The 17,030-nt window shown below is 40.1% G+C and overlaps 1 protein-coding gene across 1 annotated transcript in view; it reads left to right on the top strand.

Annotated features, from left to right (window-relative positions):
- Positions 1–17,030, top strand: part of LOC149848945 (sulfatase and phosphatidylinositolglycan class N domain-containing protein) — a 169,914-nt gene that overhangs the window by 96,990 nt on the left and 55,894 nt on the right. The window lies entirely within an intron of this gene.

Below are 17,030 nucleotides of genomic sequence, written 5' to 3'. Positions count from 1 at the left end.
CTACAACTATTGTGAACATGATATTCTTTAAGTTCTGATATTATCTGGCCGATAGGTATGCACATACGTGAAACTTAGAAACAACCGAGACCGATCCGAAGATTTATTATGGCAAGTATTTTTCATTAACCTGGATGACTGACTGAGTCCGCTGCTAAGGGGACGGTCAGTGACCAAGAGAGTAAATCCCCAAAGGCATTCGTGGCCATGGATGCATCCAACTTCTGCAGAAGTACTTGAGAGCTACCACCTAGGATAATTTATGGTAGTCTCATTTTCCCTAACTCCGATAACTGGGAAAGCCGAGTCTTTTGCCCGTGAGGTGGTTGTTAACATGTCCATCAGAGTCTTTGTACCATCCATCATCTCTTTTGATGAATCGTGAGAGTTGAATGGGCACAACAGGGGTTTCTTAACCATCGCCCATTTTACATGCTCTGGTTTGCTAGACCCACTTGAGCATCTTGCCTGTGAAGGCGAGTTATCACCATTTATGTGATCTCAGTATTGTGCTATATGCACGCATCGAGGTTGCCACAATCTCATCATCCAAACATCGTAACACCAACGTGATGTACTTGTCCACAAGTACAAGCGTACATGTCTAAAGGTAAGACTACGATGAGAAGGTAACAATATATATGTTGCAATTCGTTTGGTTCTAGTTTGACATGCATTGCTCTTTGAGCGTTTGGCTTATGGAGGCGAACATTATTATCTTTATTTATTTCAATAGAGTGCTCATTACACAGTTCGAGGTCCTCAACGACCTCTCTTACTACTCATCGTTGTGAAAATACCGTACCCATCTAAAGAGTTCGGCTATGATGGTAGATCATGGGTTTCTCGAAGGATGACCCAACATTGTGTTTCGTAGGATATAGTATAAGTGATTTCAGTTAGTAACCTTAGTTTCTACGAAACCAGAACACAAGTCTCAGGATCGCCATGGATCCGAGCACTTCTTTTGAGTAACCGACTAGGGGTGCAGAAAGTTGCATCTAGCAACACCCAGAGAGAACACTAGCTTTATAAGCAGGTTTTCATGTTCATGAAGTTGAACCTTGCACAAGGCCCTCTTCTCGACACTACAATGTCTGTACTCAACTTCGCACATTTTTGAAAGGTGTGAAATGTTGTACACGCACTTGCACACCCTACGAGGCTTGCATGAGGGCAGCAAAAGAACAAACATGTACTAGCAAATCTAGGTATCTACAATGCGACGACAACCAAAAGCAAGTATGGAAAACAATAACAAAAAATTAATATAGAACCACCTCATACATGTAGAATACAGGAAAAACACGTAAATTTTAGAAGCATAAGAACAAGCAGTGCAAGACAGGCAATAACAAGTCATATTTATTTATGTGTACACATGCATGCAATATCTGTTGTTCTTATTTTAGAATCCTAATATTTTATTTAATTCATCTAAAGTCCTCGTGCGACTTTTTCCTACCTCGGGAGGTTGCGTCGCTGCGAGTGCCTACGAGTGTAGGTGATGTACGACTCGGGCCGCGGGGCATGAGCGGGATCCGTCGCACGAATTGCAAAGGGTGAACACTTAGTATGCTATAGTTATAATAAAGGACAGAAAGGGGCAGGGGTATAGCCCCTACCCCAATGAGGGGGCAGGGGACGAAAAGCGGCAGGGGACCCAGCCCTTGCCGATCCGCAGGGAAGACATAAGGCAACATGGGCTAAGTCCCCAGCTGACTTTTGTTATTGCAAACAGGGGCAGGTGCTTGGCCCCTGCCGACCTGTCGAAAAGGCAGAAAAACGGTAGGGTTCGGCCCCTGCCGTCTCGCTGACGAACACAGGAGGCAACAGGGGCTTCAACCTCTGCCGTTCCACCAGGAAACGCAGAGTGGCAGGGGCTTGGCCCCTGCCAACCTATCTGTTGACCGATCAAGGGGAAACAGGGGGGGTGTCGACCCCCCTGTCAGACAAAATAAACATAAGACATGGGGCGTTGGCCCCTGTCTGTCGATCGACAAAGGAAGAAGGCAGCAAGGACTTGGCCCCTGCCGACCCACCGCATGCAAGAAGGTGGTAGTGGTGGCAGGGGCATCGCCCTTGTCTGCCGATCGGTCAAGGGGAAACATGGGGTGTCGACCCCTCTGTCAGACAAAACAGACATAAGAGAGGGGGCGCTGCCCCCCTGTCTGTCGATCGACAAAGGAGACAGGGGGCATCAACCCCCCTGTCTGGCATAAGGACCAGGGTACAGGGGCACCGCCCCCTATCCGATGATCGGAACAAGGGCACGGGGCATCGGTCGTCGCCCCCCTGTCGGACGAGAAGACCAAGGAACAGGGGGCGTCGACCCCCCTGTCCGATGGTCGGACAGGGGCAGGGGGCGTCGACCCCTTGTCAGATGGAAAGACCAAGGAACAGGTGGTGCCTGCCCCCCTGTTTGATGGTCGGAACAAGGGTAGGGGGCGTCGGCCCCCTGTCGGACAGAATAACCAAGGCACAGAGGTTCCGACCCCCCTGTTTGATGATTGGAACAAGGACAGGGGGCGTCGGCCCCCTATCGAACGGAAAAATCAAGGCACAAGGGCGCCCCCCCTGTTCGATGATCGGAACAAGGGCAGGGGGCGTCGGCCCCCTGTCGAACGGAAAGACCAAGGAGCAGGGGGGATTCAAAGAAGAAGGGGAGGCAGAATAAGAGCGAGGAAGATGAAGGAGTGGGAGGGAGGGCACGACAGGGGCTGTTGGCCTTTTGCCGGCGTTCCGATAGCGCAGAGGGAGAGGGAGGGCATGATAGGGAGCCGCCGGCCTCCTGTCGGCCCCCCGACAACAAGGGGGGGATTCGAAGAAGACAAAGGGCTTACCTGTGAGGGAGCCAACGGTCGTCGCGTTAGACTCGGTCGCACACCGAGAGTGAGGTAAGAGGACGAGAGGGAGGAGAGGAGTCGAGAGGGAGGAGGAGGGAGGTGCAGGCCGTGAGAGCCCTCCCTCCCCTCTGCGTTATTTAAAAGGGGGATCGAGGGTGTCAATCGGGAAACCCCAAAGGGGTTTCCCTTTTCAATAAAGGGGGAAAGGGGGTGTCGAGCGATGCAGGGAGGGGAAAGTGTTTTAAAAGAAAAACCCTCACCCCCTTTGTTTATAACCCTAGCGGGTTAACGGGTCCGGGTCGGATCCGACCCGGGTCCGAATACGTTTTTTTTTTTTTCTCAAAATCGTGGATTTTACTAACATGCAGAATTAATAACACAAGTTCGGACATCCACATGCGAAACTCTTCACGGCACCACAACCCATGGCAACATGGAATAGTGCAATTAAAACCATAATATCACATTTGATCTTTGCAATGCATAACATCTCAAACAAAGAGCAACACATGCTCAATGCTCACACAACTCATGATGATCCATTTTGATCATCTATGCATTCTCATGCAAAAATCATAAATCACATGCCATGTTGCATTCATTCCACATGCCTTTCTATGCACAATCATGTATGTCAATATAGAAATGTGCATGAAACAACAATATACTTATGCATGCGTATGAGTTTACATATTTATGTTAAATGCATGCTTTCATTTAATACATATATTCATGTCAAATGCATGCTATCATTCATGAATTACTTCACTTAAAACATGTGAACACGCATGCCATTATGTACGTGCAAAACATATCTATCTCGCGTATGCATATGCACATGAAAGCACTACACATTGTTACTTTGAACATGCATAACACAACCAATCTAAACATGTGGAGAATATCATTCTTTTGCATGCACATGCACAAGGCTGAATATAATATGAATAGCAAAAACTGGAACTTTACAAGCATAGCTGAAAATAGAATATGCTTATATGGCCCTCTCACTCATGCACAAATTGAGTCTACCCCCACACATGAAAACCATATGTATAAGCCCAAGTGAGTAGAGCATTTTGTTCTAGATAGGGTGAAATTTGTCAAACACAACCATGTACGTGTACTCAAAACCTACTTTTAAAATTCTCTTTTTATTTTATTTTATTTTAAATCAGCACCAAGCCGACTGGGTCGGCTGGGCCTGGTAGGGTACCACACGGCCCAGGCTGGGCCTGTGCACCACCTGCCAGGGCCGGGCAGTCAGCCGAGTGCCACTCGGCTGGCTGCCAACCACCCCAAACAAAAAAAAATAAGGTTTGTTGTTTTTTTTTCCACCTCCTGCCAGCCAGCCATTTGGCTAGGCCTGGCAGGTTTTGTAAATTATCATGTTATTAAGGGGTATTTCTGTACCCTAGTGTTTTTGTACTCAACTTATTAATATAATGAGAGGCGCAACAACAGGCCACAATGCACTTTCTCTCTCTCTCTCTCTCTCTTTTCTCGGCGATAGATCTCAGCAGAGATCAAGGGCTCCCTTCTAACATGGTATCAGAGCAGCGTGATGTCTGGGAGTGAAGAACTGCCTCGTTTTCATCCCATCATCGTGAAAGTCGACAGGCGCGTGGAACTAACCAAGTCTGGGTGTGAGAAGCTCAATCACGGTGATAGATTCTCTGTTGTTCCGTGGGTTTTGAAGACATTTTCTGTTTCACGGTGATATATTCTTTGTTGTTTCGTATTTTTTGTTTCATCGTGGGTCACGGTGACAGATTCTCTACTGTTTCATGGGTTTTCCTTTTTAAATCTATTTTCTGTTGATTCCATACACTTCTCTTTTGCTGATTTAATACATTCGTCTGTGTTGTTTTTGTCTTCCTGTCTGATGTGCACTATCACGTGAAGTTGATTCAACACGTGAACTGGTTCTCTTTACCTGCTTCCTAGGTTCTGAATCCTTCTTTTGCTGATTTAATACATTCGTCTGTGCTGTTTTTTGTCTTCCTGTCTGTTGTGCACTATCACGTGAAGTTGATTCAACACGTGAACTGGTTCTCTTTGCTTTTTCTGTTAGCCGAGTCCAGTCACGTGTTTTTTTTTTGACCAAACACGTGGAGCTGATTAGTCGAGCCCTCTATTTTGTCTCTCATACCTAAGTGCCAGTTCAAGTTTTCTGTTAGCCGAGCGCAGTCATGCTTGTCCTCAAGCTTTCTCGGTCAACTAGTCTCTGAAAAAATTAAATAACTCAAATTTCTTAACCTGGAAAAGGCAGATCATCCCATTTATAAAGAGTAAAGACCTCTCTGGTCATCTGGATGGATCAGTTCCTCCGCCCCCAAAATTCATTTCACAGGAAAAAGTGGACGATAAAGGAGAACAATCTATTGTGCTTCGCAAGAATCCAGAATATGTTGCCTGGATGAAGATGGATCAATCGCTAGTGGCATACATCACTTCAACTCTCTCACAGGAGGTCCTTGTTGCCCTTCCTGATGATTGTTCGGCCAAGAAACTGTGGGATAAGTTAGTTCAGACATATTCGCAGATCTCTGAGGCGAGAATTTCAAATGCTGAAAAAAGATTCCATGTCTATTATGGAATACCTGAACAAAATGAAAGGCATCACATACCAGCTGGCTATTGTTGGGTGTCTTGTCAGTGAAAAAGAGAAGGTGCAACAAACCTTGAGCGGATTGGAGCCAAAATATCATGTTATGACGACAACCTTACTATGTTTACCAGAACTTCCAAAGTTTGAAGATCTTCGTGCGAAATTACTGCAATATGAAATGACTCTGAAAGGATCTTTTGAAGATTTTCATGGACATTCAGGAACTCAAGATGTTCTAGCTACAGGAATGAGTTATGGTCGAGGACGAGGAAGTTCTTTTCGAGGAAAAGGAGGTCAAGGAAGAAATACCTATGGAGGTCGTGGTATACTTCCAACACCCAATATACAAGGACAGAGATGTAATGAGATATTGCGGAAATATAAAGAGTGCATACAAGCACATACAACAATGAATAAAAGAGAAAATATCACAAGTCCACGAAGGGACAATACAAGCACAAGCCTTTAAGAAGGCAACAATATACAAAGCCTCTTATTGAAAAGAGAGAGGAGCTCTCCAAGATGAAAATACACAAGGGGATCACCCCTATTTATACAAGAGAAGGAGGAGGAAAAAGGAGGGCCAAAGGGCCTCAAAAGGAGAGCCAAAAGGGGGCTCCCATAGAGTCGTTGGGAGCCCCCAACGGTCACATTTGTGACCGTTGGGGGCTCCAACGACTTCTATGTTGGAGCCCCTTTTGGTCCTCAAAAATAATAAAAAAAGAAATAAAAATAAATAAATAATAAAAATTACATTTGATCAAAAAGGAAAAAATAGTTGTTTTCTAAAACAACTGTGAAATTACAAAAATACCCCTATCGGGTATTGATGTAATAAACAGAATATATATATATATATATATATATATATATATATATATATATATATATAATAGGTACATTTTAACACCCCCCCCTCAAACTTTACGGGGGAAGGACGGAAAGTTTGCCGAGAAGAAACATGAACCGAGGAGCTGGAAGAGCTTTAGTGAAGAAGTCTGCCAACTGATATTCTGAAGTGACATATGGCAGAGCAATAGTTCCTCGTAAAAATTCGTCACGAACATAGTGGCAATCCATTTCGATATGCTTCGTACGTTCATGAAAAGTATGATTGCTTGCGATATAGATGGCACTCTTATTGTCGCAACACAGCTTGGAGGCTTCAGTAATATCAACTCTCATATCTTTAAGCAAACTGCGAAGCCATACAAGTTCCATTGTTGTGGTTGCCATTGCCCGGTACTCAGCTTCAGTGGATGATAGTGAAACTTTCTGCTGCTTCTTGCATCGCCAGGCAATCAATGAGTCCCCTAAAAAGACACAAAAACCAGTAGTTGAGACTCGATCATTGGGATTCCCTCCCCAATCTGCATCAGTATAAGCAAGAAGATTCAAAGGGGAAGAGGAGGCTAGAAATAGCCCTTTATTGATGGTATTCCGAATGTAGCGAATGATTCGGAGAACCGCACTCATATGCACGGTTGTAGGAGCATGCTGAAATTGACTGACTGAGTGAACCGCATGAGTGATATCTGGTCTGGTGATGGTTAAATATGTAAGAGACCCAATGAGTTGTCGGTACGGTGTAGGATCTTCCAGAAGAACCCCATCTTCTAACCGTAACTTGGCATTAATAACCTCGGGAGTCTCTACCTTCTTATCATCAGAAATCCCAGACTTAGAACATATATCTGCAGCAAGCTTCATCTGTGACAAAATATATCCTCTAGGAGAATATGCAACCTCAATTCCAAGAAAATATCTGAGAAAACCTAAATCAGACATATCAAAATTATCTTTTAACATATTTTTAACATTAATAATACTACTTTGATCATTTCCAGTGATAATCATATCATCAACATAAAGCAACAAAATTACGATACTAGAACCTGCATTTTTAACAAAAAGAGCAGTGTCAGTATAACAAGAATGAAATCCTAATTTTATCATGATATCACTAAAACGATCATACCAAGCCTTAGGAGCTTGTTTAAGACCATATAATGCCTTTAAAAGCCGAAGTGTTTGACCTTGCTTAATATTTATTCCGGGTGGTGGATCCATATAAACTTCTTCACTTAAACTTCCATTTAAAAAAGCATTTTTTACGTCAAGTTGATAAATAGGCCATTTTTTGGTTGATGCGACAGCTATTAAGGTTCTGACACTTGTCATACGAGCTACGGGGGCGAATGTTTCTTCGTAATCAATACCATATTCTTGGGAGTATCCCTTAGCAACCAATCTTGCTTTATATCGTTCCAACGAGCCATCGCTTTTAGTTTTAACTTTGAAGACCCAACGACAACCAATAGGTTTTTTGTGTGAGGGTAGATCAACTACTTCCCAAGTATTGGCCTTTTTTAAAGCATTTAGTTCAACTTGCATTGCTTCAACCCAATGAGGTATAGATTTAGCTTGATTATAGTGGGTTGGTTCAAAATAAGAGTGTAGAGTTATCAAACATGCCCGATAGTTATGAGTTAAAGAGTCATAGGAGACAAACCTATTTGGGGGTATTGATATTCTAGAAGAATGCCTAACTTGTGGTTCCTCAATGGATTCAGAAATTTGAGAGTATTTTTCGAGGGCACTAATAGGTTTTTCTTGATTTCTTCTTGAGTAAACATTTATATTGGCATTGCTATCATGAACATTTGTATTTGAATTATTATCATTTGAGAGTGTTATGTCAAGAGGGGATACCTCGTGAGTGTCATCTATGTTTTCAAGAGAATCTTCTTGTATGTCATCAATAAGATCATATAAGAATACATAATCAATTTCATTTGTCTCTTCTATTTTATCAAAACCGTTTTCTTCTTCGAGAAATGTTACATCTTTTGAAACATATAGTTTATCATTCTTAAAATCATAACATCTATAGCCTTTTTTATTTTCACCATATCCAAAAAATACACATTCAATTGCTTTGGGAGATAACTTATCCCTTTTATGTAGTAGGACAAAACATTTGCAACCAAAAATACGAAGTCGATTAAAATCGGGTGAAAACTTAAAGAGTTTCTCATAGGGAGAAGCATTTTTTAACTTAGAAGAGGGCATTCTATTGATTAGATAGGTTGAGGTAAGAACGGCTTCCGCCCAAATTTTTTTTTGGAATATTTCTAGACACAAGCAATGTTCTAGCGGTTTCTATAATATGCCTATGTTTCCTTTCCGCTAGGCCATTTTGTTGAGGAGTCCTAGGACATGACTTTTGATGACAAATGCCATTTTGGCTTAAATAGTTTTGGAATTCGTGAGATAAGTATTCACCACCGGAATCGGATCTTAAAATAGCTATGTTACTTTGAAATTGATTTTGAACCTTTTTATGAAAATCTTTAAAGAAAGTAAATACTTCCGACTTATGACTAAGGAAATAAATCCAAACATACCGAGTAAAGTCATCAACAAACGTAACATAATATGAATAACCCCCTTTAGACATAACCGGAGAAGGACCCCAAACATCCGAATGCACCAATTCAAAAGGCCTTGATGAGAAAAAAGATCTAGTTGGAAAAGGAATAGACTTCATTTTTCCAAAAATGCAATCTTTGCAATTAATTTCTTTTTCCTTACAAAATTTGTTTCCAAAAGGAAAGAGATACATTTTGGAATAACTTGGATGACCAAGTCTTTTATGCCAAGTTTCCATATTTTTTTCTTGGACATAAGAACAAAAAAAGTTTGTAGGGAGATCAAGATGGTTCATATAATAGAGGTCTCCCTTTCTATGGCCTTGCCCAATCCGCTTCCCGGACCGGAGATCCTGCACAAAGCAACCATTAGATGAGAAAGATATTTCACATCCATGGTCGGCAATTTGAGAAACCGAAAAAAGGTTTAAATTTAATTTGGGAACAACTCTTACTTTTGGAACACAAAAATTTTGAGAATCTTTAAAAGAGCCAATACTTGAAATTTTCAAAAAAGTTCCATCGGCCGTTGAGACACAAGAGTCCTTTGAATTGATGCAAACATCACTAAGTGCATTCTCATGAGGGGTCATATGAAAAGAAGCTCCGGAATCAAGGATCCAAGAATACGTACCGGGTGATGATGTCGAAGCAATGGCCGCACCCGATGTGGAGGAAGAAACTTTAAGCATTTGTTGGAGACCATAGATATTTGTCCAAGAGTTTCTTTAATGTCATTGTTTTTGCCTTCATCTTCTTTGGAGGTGGTTTCTTCAAGAGAGGCTACTTTAGGCTTGAAGGCTCCCATAAGCTTTGGACAAACGGGTCTAATGTGACCCGGCTCATTGCAATAATGACAAATAATCATTTTTCTTCCTCCATTGTAGTTCCCTTGTTTCCCAAAATGAGGAGGCTTATAGGTTCTAACATTGTTACCCGGTTTGGATACGGCAAGGACTTCATCAACATGCTTACTCATGCCAAGCCTTGTCTCCTCTTGAGTGATTTCGGCAATAGCATCCTCAATAGGAGGAAAAATAGATCTATGGAGAAGTGAGGATCTCACTTGCTCAAATTCGGGGCGTAGCCCAAAAAGAAATTAAAACAATCGCTCTTGTTCCATTTGTTTTTGTCTTAAATCAACATCTTCCATAGAAACCCACTTTGGCTCTAAAAGAGCCAATTCATCCCATAGTGGGTTAAGGGCACTATAGTAGTCTTGAATGCTAGAATCACCTTGCTTGGTGGTTCTAACTTTTTCTTGCAAGAAGTATGCTCTTGCAAGATCCTTTTGGGTATACATACCCCTCATAAAGGACCAAGCCTCATTGGCTCGACGAAATTTAGCTATATTAGCACATACCTTAAGCTCCACATTGTTCATAAACCACACAAGGATTTTTGCGTGATTGCTTTCCCAATCTTCTACTTCCTTTTGATGATTTTCAATGGCCTTGAGACGAGCATCTCCCTCAAGAGCTTTTTCTTGATCTTCTTCCATTTTTGTGAGCATAAGCTTCGGTTCCGGAACGGTCCCCATGACATAACCCCAAAGTTTCTTCCCTTTGAGATTATTCTCCATTGCCGATGCCCACATCATATAGTTCTTTCCATTGAGTTTGAAAGAAAGATCAATCTTTGTCTCCATGATGTTGCCAAGAAGTGAGAAGATGTCCACCAAAATAAGAGATACACGAACCACACCTTTCCTTCAAGAATCGAGTGGCTCTGATACCATGTAATGAGATATTGCGGAAATATAAAGAGTGCATACAAGCACATACAACAATGAATAAAAGAGAAAATATCACAAGTCCACGAAGGGACAATACAAGCACAAGCCTTTAAGAAGGCAACAATATACAAAGCCTCTTATTGAAAAGAGAGAGGAGCTCTCCAAGATGAAAATACACAAGGGGATCACCCCTATTTATACAAGAGAAAGAGGAGGAAAAAGGAGGGCCAAAGGGCCTCAAAAGGAGAGCCAAAAGGGGGCTCCCATAGAGTCGTTGGGAGCCCCCAACGGTCACATTTGTGACCGTTGGGGGCTCCAACGACTTCTATGTTGGAGCCCCTTTTGGTCCTCAAAAATAATAAAAAAAAAATAAAAAAAATAAATAATAAAAATTACATTTGATCAAAAAGGAAAAAATAGTTGTTTTCTAAAACAACTGTGAAATTACAAAAATACCCCTATCGGGTATTGATGTAATAAACAGAATATATATATATATATATATATATAATAGGTACATTTTAACAAGAGACCCATCCCCACTTGTTTTCTATGCAACAAGAAAGGGCACATTAAAGCAAATTGTTGGTTTAATCCTCAAAACAAAGGGAAAGCCCCACAAGCAGAGGCTAGGAAGGATGGAGAAGTAAAGGACTTGTTGTTGGCAGCCTTGGCAGGATTGAATATGAAGCAAAATGACAAAGGCATTTGGTATGTTGACTCCGGAGCAGCTACTCATGTCACGGGTGATGCAGGTAAACTCTTGACTCTTACATCTTATGTTGGTAAAAATAGCATAGTCATAGGAGATGGATCTCATCACTCAATCTCACATACTGGAAATGCCATTATTCCCATGTCAAAGTCCTCTCTTAAACTTCCAAGTGTCATTCATGCACCTAATATTCAAAAGAACATTGTTTCTGTCTCAATACTCGTTGATGATGCTAATGCTTCAGTTGAATTTACTCCATCTTCTGTTTATGTCAAGGATCTTCGCATGAGGAAGACATTCGCTGAAGGAAAACGATGGGGCAACATGTATATCTTTCAAGAAGACCTTTCCTCCATTCATTCCGATTATTCATCCTTAAGCCTCACCAACGTCAATTTTTTGATCCTGATTTTATATTTACTATTTCTGAATGTAATAAGCCAAGACTTTGGCATAGTCGTCTTGGCCATTGTGGTCGCCATTTTATTGAAAAACTTGTCTTGAATAATCTCATTCCTAAGTCCAGTCTGAGTTTAGAGGTCGTTGATACAAAGTGTTCTAGTTGTCATTTATGTAAGAGCCATGTTTTACCATTCGCTTCCATTAATAAAAGAGCTTCAAGGCCATCTGAGGTCATTTGTTCGGATGTCTGGGGTCCTGCCCTAATTACATCTCTTTCTGGCAGTAAATACTATCTTATTCTCATTGATAGTTACTCGCGCTATACTTGGATATTTTTTATGAAGCATAAATCATAAGTCTTTGGATTGTTTCAGAGATTTCATTCTTTTGTTCAAAATCATTTCTCTACCAACATTCTCAATTTCCAGTGTGATGGAGGAGGTGAATTTTCCTCCAGTGACTTTGTTAGTTTCCTTCAACACAATGAGATTAAAAGAAGAGTGTCCTGCCCGCATATACCTCAACAAAATGGGATTGCTGAGAGGAAGCATCAACATATTGTTGAGACTACAATGAGCATGATGCACGGGAACAATCTCCCTGTATCATTATGGACTGAGGCTTTCACTCTACAGTTCATGTGATAAATCGACTACCCATGAGTATCTTAGAGAATAAGTCACCATATTTTTCTCCATTCGGCACACAACCTGATTATCATGATTTGCTATGTTCACATTGACAACTCACTAAGGTACAAGTTCCAAGATAAAGCCTTAAAATGCAGGTTTATAGGATATGCAGAAGACTACAAAGGCTACAGGTGCTATGATTCCCTGAGTAAGCGTGTCAAAATATCAAGGAATGTAGTTTTCGATGAAATGAATTTTGATGATCAGAGTGCTAGTTCAACACTTCATGCTGACAACTCAAGCCCCACCGTTGAGATATACTACCCATGGTTAAATTCAGAACTCTTTTCCAATAGTAAAATAGACTGTCCAGTAAATTGCAGTCAGAAGGAGACACATTAGACATCAACCAATGAAACCCAAACGGAAGAGACTGTTTCACATGACTTTGAGCCAACAAGGTATAAGGGTGTTGTGTACACCCGGCGAGAGAAAGAGCCCTCATCCATTTCTTGTACAAGTACAAAACCATATGATCCCTTTTCACAGATGATGGATATCAGACGATCCTCACAGATTCGACATCTGCTTGATAGATGTGTAAGTTATAAAAAAATTTCATTGGATTTTCAGTTATTCTTGACATCCATAAGTAAAGAGGATGAGCCCTTCATGTTCTATCAAGCCGCGAGCTCTAGAAGATGGGTAGAAGCAATGAATGAAGAAATGAAAGCCTTACATGAATGTGGGACATGGAAGATTGTGCCTAGACCACTAAACAGAAATGTTGTTGGGTCAAAATGGGTGTATAAGATAAAGTATAAGCCAGATGGGAGCATCGAAAGGTACAAGGCTAGACTTGTAGCCAAAGGATTCACACAAGAAGAAGGACAAGACTTCGATGAAACTTTTAGTCCTGTAGTTAAAATGGGGACCATTCAGATTGTGTTGAGTCTAGCCATTGAGCATGGATGAACATTAAGCCAGCTGGATGTAAAGAATGCATTTCTGCACGGGGATTTAAAAGAGGAGGTCTACATGGAACAACCCACTGGATATGCAGAACGAGACGCCAAAAAATATGTATGTAAGTTAAAGAGAGCACTCTATGGTTTGAAACAAGCTTCTCGTTCCTGATTCGACAACTTTTCTCTAGAAATACAAAAGCATGGTTTCTCTCGGTCCCTTCTAGATCACTCATTATTTATTCACAATAAACAAGGTGTCACTACTCTTCTATTGATATATGTAGATGACATCATCATCACAGAGAACTGTAAAAGTCACATTGAGCGGGTGGAGAGGTTGTTAAATCAGAGATTCAAGATGAACGATTTGGGAGAGCTACGATATTTTCTTGGGGTAGAAGTTGATAAAAGAGGTGATTCACTCACTCTTACTTCACACAAATACACGTTGGACATTCTCAGCAGAGCGAGCATGACAGATTGTAAGCCGTTAACAACTCCAAGTGTCATCCATCAGAAACTGAGTTCAAAGGAAGGAGATATATATGGAGATCCCACTAAGTATCGCAGCTTAGTTGGCATGTTGCAATACCTAACTTTCTCTAGGCCTGATATAGTATACTCGGTTAATCAGGTATCTCAGTTTATGCATGAACCTCGTATGTCACATATGGAGGCAGTCAAACGCATACTTCGTTACTTGAAGGGTACAGTTGGTGATGGGCTGGTATACAAGAAAAGAGAATTAGATCCAGGCGGGAGTCATGAGATCGTCATTTATGCTGATGCTGATTGGGCAGGTGATCTAGATGAACGACGATCAATATCCGGTTATTGCAGTTTCATTGGACCAAACTTGGTATCTTGGAGCAGTTGAAAGCAAAGGGCGGTTGCTAGGTCAAGTACTGAGGCTGAATACAGATCGATGGCTGCTGCTACGACTGAGGCTACATGGATAAGACATCTCTTGACAGAAATGGGAGAACCGATTGCTCAGTCACTGCTATTGTGTGACAATCAAAGTGCCATCAACATGTCCTTCAATCCCATCCACCATAGTCGAGCAAAGCATATTGAAATAAATCAACACTTTATTAGGAAAAAGGTTGAAGATAAAGAGATTGAGCCCATGTATGTGTCAACTGAAGAACAAGTTGCTGACATTCTTACTAAAGGGTTGACTAAGGACAAATTTTGGTTTCTGAAGGGCAAGTTGTGCATGATTCAGGAACATGCACAACTTAAGGGAGGCTGAAAAGAAGTCGTCATTATGTATTTGCTGGACCCGACCCACTTTGTATATTGGATCGGGTCCAGACCCAATCAATGTATAATGTAAATTATCATGTTATTAAGGGGTATTTCTGTACCCTAGTGTTTTTGTACTCAACTTATTAATATAATGAGAGGCGCAGCCACAGGCCACAGGCCATAATGCACTTTCTCCGGAATCTCTCTCTCTCTCTCTCTCTCTCTCTCTTTTCTCTCTCCCTCTCTCGGCGATAGATCTCAGCAAAGATCAAGGGCTCCCTTCTAACTGGTTTGTCAGCCTAGCAAAAACCAGGAAAAAATATATAACAATAAATAAAAAAAATTAATATAACTAAATCCGGATATGCTTGCAAATGATTGAGTTATGTAGGCACATACAAATTTGTATCTCAACATGCAAGCATAAGCATGTTTATATTCAATTGTACGTAGTTTCGTAAAACAAGAAACATTCATATGCACCCCTTTCAGTTAGACATGTATTTGCAAACATATTATTTACAAGTATACATGCATATTCTTATTTTCACATCCAACATAATGCCAATATGCACCAATACATGCTCTTTCATTGAATCCTTTTTTTTTCAAAACTTTAGGCATAAGATCTGGACGACTCATGTTAAATACATGGCAGATCGGTCCAGCTCCGTAGCTTTATGGCACATTAAAAGTATATGTACATATGTATATATAGATTTCGAAAAGGAGAAAAACATTAATCTCAACTGTGAATCTAGAGTAAATATTCAGATTTACTCTTTTCTCATGGGTTTTTGCTAAAATCTTGCATGAAATACAAATTCATGCTCTTCTTCTCATTTGATTCAAGAGAAAGACCCGTACCTCACGCAAAGATCGAAAGAAGAACACTAATGGATGGTTGAAAACGACGGATGATCGGAGAAGAAGCTCCCTTTTTCTTAATCTTCCTCTCTTTTTCTCTCTTTCTCTTTTTTTCCTTCCCTTTCTTTTTTTTTTCTTATATTATTTTTGATCTATTTATAAGTCAAGAGGGGGGGGGACCTTCTCCAACCCATTCTAGATGGGTCGGAGAAGAGAGTGCAGCCCATTATGACTCTCTTTTCTCACCCACTTTCCCGTATTTTCGAAACTCTTCAAGTGTTGACTTTTTCAATTTGAGTATTTTTAAAAGTCTTTCTTAAAGCTTTTAAGGCATGAACAAGGGCTCTATAAAGAGTTTTAAACACTCAAAAAATAAATCTTAGAATTGATTAAAATTATTTATTTATTTATTTATTATTTATTAATAAATAAATACCTAGAAGCTTCCAAAATTTATATTATTAAACTAGAATACTTCTAAAGTGATTTTATATGGGTTTAAGGGCTCTACTTAGAGTCCTAAATAATTTCCAAATTAAATTTTCAGAATTGAAATTAATTAATTGTTTATTTAATATTAAATAATAAATAAAATTTCAAAATATTCTAAAAATTACTAAATTAACTTGGGAGGCTTATTAACATTAATTATCTTCAATTTAAAGGTTTCTAATGAATTTAAAGTTGGAAAAATCTTTGGGCATGGATTTGGATTCAGACCCGGATCCAAGATCCAAATCCATCTCAAAAATCCAAATGGGTCCTGAATTGGATCAATACTAGATTAATATATGTCTTGGATAAAGTCCAAATCCATATTAATTTGGATCAAATCCATCAGATCCGGTCCGATCCAAATCTGGATCCGAATTGACAAACTGCTCAATTTTTTAAAAAATGCGATTTTTTGGCGAACTGTAGCTTGAATCAAAGAAAATAAAACATCGTTATGCTCAGAATTTTGAGACGCATCCAACGATATATAACTCGAATTTCACTTTCGAAATTCGCTCGAAAATAATTCGAATTTCGCTCGAATTTGAAAGTCAAAAGTAAAACTTTTTCTCATGTTTTGAGTGGCTCATTTAGGCCTTGACAATGAGACCTGGGCCAAGCCCAGGCTCCAAAGCATCGGCCTAAAATCAAGAATCTACCAATTTTTCTTATATACTTGGCCAAATTTTTGAAAATCTCAAATTTAACTAATTCTGAAAATATGCGATATTACAGGATATAACAGTCCTATCATGGTGCTCTGAACTTACTTTCTATAGTATTGACTAAAGCAACAACAACTAAGCATAATTGTATCTCATTCATAGAAATTCCTTTTAGCTTTCCTTTTGTTCCCCACTTATTTCTGTATGCTAGAATTCATAAAAACAATAAATTAGTAATCAGAAATTTAAGAGAAAAATTGTTGGGTTAGAAATATATGAAGCAGCCTCTTAATAATGGGGAAAAACATTGAGTAATGAGTTTCTTTTTTTGTTATTGTGAAAATGACATTTTTTGGATAAACATAAACTAAAACTGGTTACTGGGAGAGTTTTCAATAAATTGATTTTTTTT

This window comes from Nuphar pumila, chromosome 1 (assembly GCF_984573655.1).
Source record: "Nuphar pumila chromosome 1, dmNupPumi1.hap1.1, whole genome shotgun sequence".
Classification (NCBI taxonomy): domain Eukaryota; kingdom Viridiplantae; phylum Streptophyta; class Magnoliopsida; order Nymphaeales; family Nymphaeaceae; genus Nuphar; species Nuphar pumila.
Note: the sequence above shows the minus strand (reverse complement) of the source record. Positions and strands in the feature narration are given on the sequence as shown.